Raw genomic sequence first — 7,976 nt, forward strand, 5'->3', positions numbered from 1 at the left:
ATGCCTCTGCCTTTGCTCAGGCTGTTACTCTGGGACCTGGCCCTTGCCCCCATCCCTGCCTCTCAACTCCTTCCCAGCCTAACAGACCCAGTTCCCACCTCATCTCCTTAGAAGCTTTCCCTGAGGTCCCCGTCCACCTCCCTCTGCTGTGTTCCTTCTTGGCATCTGACTGCTGTGGTATCCTAACTCCTGTTTGCCCACTTCCAGTGACAGGGATCCCACTTCCAGCTCATCTGAATGGCTCTGCTGTCAGCAAGTTCTTCCTTCTAACTAGCCAAGAACGGCAGGAATACCCATCACCATCACTACCACCAAGATTTTCCTGCTGTCTACTCTGTGCCCTGAGACTCGTGTTCCTGGGGCGGGAGGGGGAAGGACACATGGAGGACACCTAACTATAAGAGCAGTACAGGGACCTGTGAGAGCCCTGTGGTGGGATTAGGAAGGCCCCCTGGAGGAGGCTCATCCGTGGAGTTGGGAAGGACAAGTGGACCCGGACAGAGGTGGCTGGCACTTGAGAGGGGTCACGGGTGAACAATGGCACAGACCCCAGGACATTCAGGCCATGGGTAGGGTTGGGGTGCCTGCCCATCATGTGGCTTAGGCCCCCCAGGGCTTGGGCTCCCTGAGCCGGAGGCTGGCCCCCCCCTATATGGGAAGGATCTGAAGTCTGGGGGACAAGGGAGGGTCAGAGTGAGACCCCAGCCTTCACAGTCCTCAGATTGGTACTTCATCCTCCCACATGCCTTGGGACAAGAGAGGCCTCAAATGCAGGGGTGAGGGAGAGATCCCTGGGACTTTCACCCAGTGGGGCTTTAAAGCCGCACTTGAAGAAGGCGTCCTTGGGGAGGGCCATGGAACATAGGGGTCTTAAACTTTAGTGGCGCTGAAAGCAGGGGAAGGGAGGCCGGGACAACTGCTGTTCACCTCCGCCCTGAGCTGCAGCTTCCAAATCTGCAAAACGGGACGGGGGTGAAGCTCCAGCGGCAGGGTGGGCAGACGCCGCCACACCGTGCGGGCTTCTCCTTCCTGGTGGGGGCATCACCTCGCACACCCCCAGCCCCTACGCGCTGTAGAGAAAGCAGAAGCCCCGCGGGGCAGCCGGCCCGCGGCCCCTCCGGAGGCTCTCAGCCCGCAGCGCCACCTCGTGCTCACGCATGGCCAGACACCCTAGATCAGAGAGGTCGCGGAGCCCAGGGCCTCTGGAGGCCAAAGTGGACCTGCGCAGTTTGCGGAGCCAGCCCCTCTTTCCCCTCGCCGACCGCCTTCATCCGGCCACCCTCCGCCTTCCTGGAATCCCCGGACCGAGAATGAGGTCATTGGAATCTTACACAATTACAGAGGTTAGTGCAAAGATTCCGTTTTGGAGTTCCCAGAAAAGAGTTAAAATCCTGGTCCATCACGAGCCGGTTGTGTGACTTTGGCCAAGTCACTTTACTTCTCTAAGCCTGGAAAAGGGGATGAAAATATCTCCCTGCACAGGATTGTATGTAGGAAGTAACATTTGTAAAGAATCAAGTACAGTGCCCGGCACAAAATAGACAGTCCAGAAACGCTTGTTTCCTCGCTTATGCAACCACTGAATTATGAATTGGATTACAGAAACGTGTAGTCTTAGACTCATATTTTGATAACGGATGCAGAACTGAAAGATTTTGTAAAGCTTTAGGATGGTAGAATTGAGGAACAATAGTATAGTTTTCAGGATCTTTGCCCTGTGTACCTAACACGGAATAGGCTTTCAACACACATGTCAGTTGAGTTTTAGAGATGGGGAAACATCTCAGTACAGTTTGCCATCATAGCACAGGCTGGGTCACAAACATTTCACTGCACTTCATTAATAATTCAGTTGCCGTTTACTGGGCACATGTCCTTGGACTTGTGCCCTGGATGTTATTGTCACCGTACAGCTGAGGAAAGCAGCCTGTGCCTGGTTTCATCTGTCATATGGCAAGTCTCTCATTCCTGAATGTCCTACCTCAGTGACTGGGCCAGCTGTGCAGATCACACGTGTCAGAGAGGGCAGAGGTGCTCTAAGAAACCAAAAACACTAGGACTCCATTTATTTTTCTGTTGGAAAAAAAAAGGCGGGGTGGAGTTACGCAGCTCTAAGTATCTCCAATCAGACCATGGATTCTAGATCCTAGAGCATGAAAAGCCAAAGATAAAATCCTTCCCCTCCTGGCCCCATTTCACAGATGGGAAGATGGAGGCCCAGAGAGGAGCAGCCCAAGGTCACATGGCAGGTGACGTGGCCACATGGCCAGGATTCTGTGCTTCAGATCTGGCTATATAATTGGTGGAACCTAGGGTAAAATGAAAATGTGGGGTCTTTTGTTCAAAATTATTAAGAATTTCAAGATGGCGAGAGCAGAGCCTTAAACCAAGCATGGGACCCTTCTAAGGTCCCACTGCCCATGAAGCCAGCCCTGCTGTGCTTTAATCATACCATTACAGAGAAGGAAGAAGCAAACGCCCTGTGTTGGTCAATATGGCAAAAGAGCATCTGTATGGATTTGTATGAAACCCAAACCCTCTGTAGCTCAGGGAGCTGATTAGACTCGTTCAAATCCAGTAATTTCCCTCCATGGGTGTTATCATACCACCCCCTGATTTCCCCAAATTGTCATGGCCAAGGGGCCAAAGGGTTGCCCTCTTGAAGAGAGAGGGCAGATGGCCATGGGGATACTAACACCTACCAACTGCCTCCAAACCAGCTCATAGGATGTTTCTCTGGACAAGACTGCGAGGCATGTGGGGGGCAGAGGCCTACCTCTACTCGTACCTAATGTCCACCAAGACAGTAGAGGTCATCGTAGGCTAACAGGGCTTGCCCACTGATGCTCAATGTTCTGTGTGGGCTAATTGGACCAAGGAGCAAATGTCCACTGATACCTCATATTTATCAGTACCTAATGTCCATCAATGACAGCCCTCACCAATGGCTGATATCCACAAAGGGAAAATGTCCAGTGGTGGCAGCGTCCACTACTGCCCAACACACACCAGTGCCAGTGCTCGCAGGCAGCTCATTGCAATGATCATTGCTCTTCGTGTCACTACCTAATGTTGGTCCAGACTTAACATCTGGCGACAGCAAATAACCATCTAGTTAATTTACATGCCCTGTGTTTATTCTTCTCTTTTATTTATTTAACTCCCAGTGGTTGTATTTATGGGGATTATTGTGTTTGTTGAGCTGGGTGGGAAAGTCTTCCTGTGTTTACTGTTTAATTCCAAAAGCTATTTATTATTTTATTTGGCATACCCATTAGTCAAAATATTCCAAATTAGGAACACAAGCATACATTTATGTTTCTTGACATATACACATATGTACATGTAACATGTATATATAATTATTAAATACAGGAATGATACAGAAAGACAGAAAAAGAGAAACTGCTTTGAGAACAGAAGTGTCAAGACAAGAAAAATGTTTTAATTAGTTGATTCTTAGAGGAAGCAACTTTTCCAAAGTTGAGTGATTATTCGAGACGTCGGCCCTCCTGCTCTGGCAAAGGACAAAAAGCCCTACGCTGGGCTGAGAAAAGCTAGGTTCTCTAATAACGTTAAGACACTGATGCAAGGGCTCCTTCGGGCAGAAGAGCCAGTGGGTAAGGCACAGGCTCCAAAGGGAGACTGCCTGGCTCAAGGGCAGCTCTGCTACTTCCAGCTAAGCCACTCAGCCTCTCTCTCTCTCTCCCTTTTTTTTTTTTTTTTGGCTGCATCGGGTCTTCGTCACAGCATGTGGGATCTTCGTTGTGGCGTGCAGGCTCTTCATTGCAGTACATGGGCCTCTCTCTAGTTGTGGCGTGCAGGCTCAGTAGTTGTGGCGCACGGGCTTAATTTCCCCGTGAAATGTGGGATCTTAGTTCCCCCACCAGGGATCAAACCCGCGTTCCCTGCATTGGAAGGCGGATTCTTTACGAGTGGACCACCAAGGAAGTCCCTCAGCTTCTCTCTGAGCCTCAGTTTCCACATCTGTATAATGGATATGGTAGCCACCTCAAAGGGTGGTTGTGGGAAAGTCAATGTACATAGAACATTTAGAATTGTGCCTGGCACATAATAAGTGGCATATAATAAATAATATGAAACACAATTGACTCTTGAACAACTCAGGAGTTAGGGAAGCCAACCCCCCAAGCAGTCGAAGATCCTAGTGTAACTTTACAGCCAGCCTTCCGTATCCATGGCTCCGCATCTGTGGTTTCAACCAACCATGGATCATGTAGTACGCGTTTAGTGAAAGAAATCTGCATATAAGTGGACCCATGCAGTTCAAACACGTGTTGTTCAAGGGTCAACCTTACCTTTTTTTTTTTTTTTTTTTGAAAATTCTTTCTTTTGTCAAGCTTATAAGCATGCTGTGACTCAAAACATTCTCAGACAGGGTTTCTTTGGTGGCCATCGGCTCTCAGCAGGTGGTCTCATAGAAGCTGTTATGCTTAGGAATTTGACTGAAACGAGGTTCTACCCTCTGCACCAGAACATTTCAAAATGGCCTCACCACGCAGCTTCCTCCCAACACTCAGTGCTGAGGAAACATCCCCATGACCATCCTCCCCAGGCCTGGCAGTCAAAGATGGAACGGCTGACCTGCTGCAAGTTGAGATGCAGGGAAAACTTGCGACTCTTCTCACTCTCCCAGACAGCCTCACTCTCTGTCTGAAATTCTACCATTACTCTTTGGCTTTAGCTGTGATTGTTGTCTGATGTCCTTGCTAGATAGGGAGGGACCCAGATGTGATGTACTCTAAAAGCTGATTTTGGGACTTCTCTGGTGGCACAGTGGTTTAGAATCCGCCTGCCAACGCAGGGGACACAGGTTTGATCCCTGGTCCAGGAAGATCCCACATGCCACGGAGCAACTAAGCCCATGCGTCACAACTACTGAGCCTGCGTGCCACAACTACTGAAGCCCGTGTGCCTAGAACCCATGCTCCACAACAAGAGAAGCCACTGCAATGAGAAGCCCGTGCACCGCAACGAAGAGTAGTCCCCGCTCGCTGCAACTAGAGAAAGCCCGCATGCAGCAACGAAGACCCAACACAGCCAAAAATAAATAAATAAAAAATAAAATAAAAATGAAAAAAAGACTTAAAAACAGTGATTTTAAGGTGATATGTTGATAGGACAGTTGCTTAACATTATGATCCTAGAGGCAAGATTGTGAGACATAAAGAAGGTAGTTGAAGGATAAGGTGTTTTACATGTGCTGCCTTCTCTACCAGCCACTGTGATATCCTGTTATATTGGTGACCCCTAACGAACCACATCTGGTATTATCACCCTGTGTAGAACCATCCTCTTGAATGTGGGCTGGGCCTGTGATTTGCTTTAATCGATCGAATGCAATAGAAGTGGCTCTGGGTCAGTTCCAGACCTAAGTCTTAAGTTCTGGCAGCTTTCCCTTTTGCAATCTTGGGAATCCAGAGCTGCCATGTACAGAGTCTGGTGAGACCATGTGGAGAAGCCCTAAGGCCAGATACAGAGAGAAAAGCTAAGCCATCCAGTATCCCAGCAGATAGCAAACCCCACCCAACCCTTTACACACATAAGTGACTTCAGCAAAAGCAGTGGAAGAACCAACCAGTCCTGATTGCAGAATAGTGAGCAAATAAAGTGACTGCTGTGCCGAGCCATTATACATTGGACTGGTTTCTTACACAGCAGTAGATAACCAAAACAACCAAGTCACAGGCTGGGTTTCCCCAGCCCTGTCGCCCCTCCTCCACCCCCTCTGGCTTTCCTGGTGAAAGAACTGCTAACCTAGTCATGGGACATGAGCAGCTGAAGATGCAAAGATGCCAGATGACAAAGCCAGACAGCCAGAGCCTCCTTGAGGAGGGTCAGTCTGAAGGGACCAGGCACAGTTGAAAGGAAACACATGTGCCCGGTATTTTAAAGTTTATGAGGTGCCACCCTGCACATGAGCTCATCTCTTGTTATATTTTTGTCTCACGGCCACCCAGCAGGCTTGGCCTGTCTCCCCTCAGCCTCTCACTCTCCTCTCAGCCCAGACAAATGGCTTGCAGGTCCCCAGACAGACACACCTCTCACGCCGGGACTCCCCTTGTCTCTCCACAGCCCCAGCTGGGAACCTGGAGAGTAAAGACCTAGACCCACTGTCCTGCTAGGGGCCTTCTCCTTCCCTCAGGGCCTTTCCTCCAGACCCAGGGACTTACAAGCAGCGAACTGAGGCTGGTGGGAGGCCAGGCACTGGGTGGGGGCAGGTGAGAGCAGTCAGAGGAGAGCAGGGAAGAGGGAAGCCAGTCTGGAACACAGGGGACCCTGGGAAAGGTGTCGCCTTTTAGTAATTCCCGCAGACTGTGGACAAAGTCATACTTAGCTCAAGCTTTAAAAATAATCTACACACACACAGACACAAACACTGTAATTTCCCTGGCTGGCCCCATCTGACATCTGTGCAGACACATGGGGGTGGGGAGCAGGATGGGTGTTTGGAGGGAGTGTGTCTTAGGTTTGGAGCAGACCCCTCGGGAGTGACTACACGGAACTTCCCTTTGTTAATATGTTCTAAAGGAAGGTGACGCTCGAAGGAGTAGGCGAGGAGTCAGTGAATGCTCGCCTGTCCTCACATCCACCAGCCTGATTACCTCCCACTTATCCTTCTTGCCTCAGTGTTCCTGCCACCTCCTCCGGGAAGCCTCCCCTGACCACCTTCCCCATCCTTCTCCAGGCAAGGTTAGATGCACCTCCTCTGTGCTCACCCAATACCTCGTCTTCCCTCCAGAGTGACACTCATCACGTTTATTTTCTGTTTATTTTTCCAGCTTCCACTTTACACTGAGGGTAAGAACTGTGCCTACATTTGCTCTTCAAAGGGTCCCTAGCACCCAGGTTGTTGCCTGGCACATAGTTGGTTATCAATACACATCCGAAAAATAAAATACATCCATTTTATTGACGGTTAAATGGAGACCCCAGAGAGGTTAAGGGACTTTCCTAAGGCTGCACAGCAAGCTCAGCAAGAAACCAGCTCTTTAGACTTGCAGTTGCGCAAAAGGACCCTCCCTCCCCTACCCCTCAGGAGGCAGGTGTGTGCACTAACAGGCCTGAAGGGGCCAGTGTTCCCTGGGAGGGTCCAACTCTTCCTCTCCAGCTCCTTGGCAGGGTCCCACCTCTGCTCTGACTTACACGCTGTGTCTGAGTCTGTGCCCCACTTCACCCACCCCAACAGCAGCCCCACTGGCTATAGAAGGGCAAGTCCCACCTCCCAGAGCATGCTTCCGCAGCTGAAAGATGAGTCGGGGATCGGGAGGCTCCTTCTAACTGAGGGTCTGGGAACCCCTATGAATGAGGCTGCAGACGCCTAGCTCGCAGCCAGCTCCACATGGCTTGCTCTGTGGCACGAAGCACAAACCTTCACCAAGCACCAGAAAGGCCCAGAAATCTTGTTTCTATTAAATGTACCAGAATTTTCCTTCAATATTACATAAGTTTCCAGCTTCCACTATTTTGTGTGTGTGTGTGTGTGTGTGTCTGTGAGTGTGTGTGCGCGCATGGGATGGTAGTTTTCAGATTTTGAAAACAAACAAATACAGATGATTCTGCTGCATCATCAGGTCTGGGCAACACTTTAAAGTTTACACAGATCTTACATCTCACACCCATACCTCATGTACTGATCACAACCTTATCGCGAGGAAAGCAGGGCAGGGCCAATCACTAACCCATTTCACAGATGGGGAAAATGATGCCTGGAGAGTGGGTGGCAGAACCTGGGACTTGCACTCAAAAGCCCTATTCCAGACTCTGTCCTCTTCCCACTCCTCCGCAGAGTGATTCTGGTTCAGAAAAAAAAAAAAGGGAGAATGAATATAATTACTTGATAGACCTGCCCAAACAGCTTGCTTACTCCTGGCAGGGAGCTAAATCATCTGGTGGGAAGCCCATTCTCTAGGAGATGGGGGTGAGAGATGACAGGAATAATAAAACTCTGGGAC

The sequence above is a fragment of the Stenella coeruleoalba genome, assembly GCF_951394435.1.
Source record: "Stenella coeruleoalba genome assembly, chromosome: 8".
Taxonomy (NCBI): domain Eukaryota; kingdom Metazoa; phylum Chordata; class Mammalia; order Artiodactyla; family Delphinidae; genus Stenella; species Stenella coeruleoalba.